This window comes from Lycium ferocissimum, chromosome 5 (genome assembly GCF_029784015.1).
Source record: "Lycium ferocissimum isolate CSIRO_LF1 chromosome 5, AGI_CSIRO_Lferr_CH_V1, whole genome shotgun sequence".
Taxonomy (NCBI): Eukaryota; Viridiplantae; Streptophyta; class Magnoliopsida; order Solanales; family Solanaceae; genus Lycium; species Lycium ferocissimum.
The window spans coordinates 50,049,796-50,051,266 of record NC_081346.1 but is presented as its reverse complement, the minus strand read 5'-3'; positions in this window follow the sequence as shown (position 1 = coordinate 50,051,266).

The following is a 1,471-nucleotide window of genomic DNA, read 5'->3' as shown; positions in this document are numbered from 1 at the left end:
TTGCGCGAGAACATACCCTTTCCCACCTGGTAGGCCAATGTTACATCTCGACATTTTGGGCTGCTGAGCGGTGAATAGACTAACGTAATTTAAGGTGTATACGATGTCCCTACAAGTAAGAAGGGATACTTAATGATTCTAATTAAGATTCCAAAGACATTGAGGAGAGAGAAGAAAGCTTGTTGGAGAAAGTTAAGGTAGAGAATACCTTACCCCAAATACAACGTACCAGCAGGTATTCCTGGTGATTTACGGGGTTAGAAGTTGAACAAATCAAGTCGACGCAATCTGAACGGATTTAGGAAATTCTGCAGACACCAATCAGTGCCAACATATTTCTGTAGACTGAAACCTACAGGCACAAGTCGACGGACCAAGTTGACGAACCGTCAACCCAACCGTCAACATGTTTCTGCAATCAGGGATTTTCAGGCGTAAAGTCGACGAAGCAATTCGGCGGACCGTCGACACTTCGACGGGTCGTCGACCCTCTCGTCGAACCGTGTCTCTAGAACTTTTAGGTTTCAGCTATAAATAGACGAGTCATGCTCCTAATTTCAGATTTCACCTTCTCACAAGTCTTAAAAGCTCTAGAATATTGCTCACACCATATTCTCACATATCCAAGGGAAATCAAGGAGTAAACACCAAGAATTAGTAAAAATCAAGTGTATGGATGCTCACTAAGGTTTGTAGAGATCAAGAAGTCCTTTTGTATTGAAGTGGGGTTTTCTCCAAGTGAAGTACTTTCATCCAAAGTCCATTCCTACATCATCAAAGGTAAGTGTTATGTTCAATTCATGTTATTAAGAGTATTGAGTGGTTGAAAGACTTGGATTATAGAAGGAAGAGGAATATGGAGTGCAAATAAGAAAATAGTGATATTCTTGAATGATGACTTGACTTGAATAATAGTTCTTGACATGTTATGAGTACAATCTTGTGGTGAATAACACAGATGATGTTAAAGGAGTAATATATGAGAATGAATATGATGTTGTATTATAGGTATGGTTATGGGTAATTTTGAAGGTGGATTTAAGAAGTAAACAATGTTTGACTTGAAGAATTTATTGATTATGTTATTATGGGTGTTCTTATTGATGTTTGAGGGTTGTCTTATTTTATGGAAGAAGTTGTCGAAACAAAGGAAATGTCGCCAAATTTTCATTAGCTCTTAGTTGCTTTAGCTTAAGCTTAAGTATGTTTCCGGTTGTCTAATCTTAGTACAAATTCTCTTGAAGGTAAAATCACGAGCTCGAAAGGAAAGCAAGTAGGCAATAGAGTTAAAAAGATATAAAGGTATGTAAGGCTAGCCCTTCTTTCAAAGGCATGATTCTTATATATTGTGATTTCTTTTCGATAATTCCCATGACCTTCTTACATTCCAAAAGATTAAAGCTAAAGAGTATTAGAAGTTTCCTACAAGATAGAGATGGGATATGCTCTATGATAATGATGCTTTCATGAG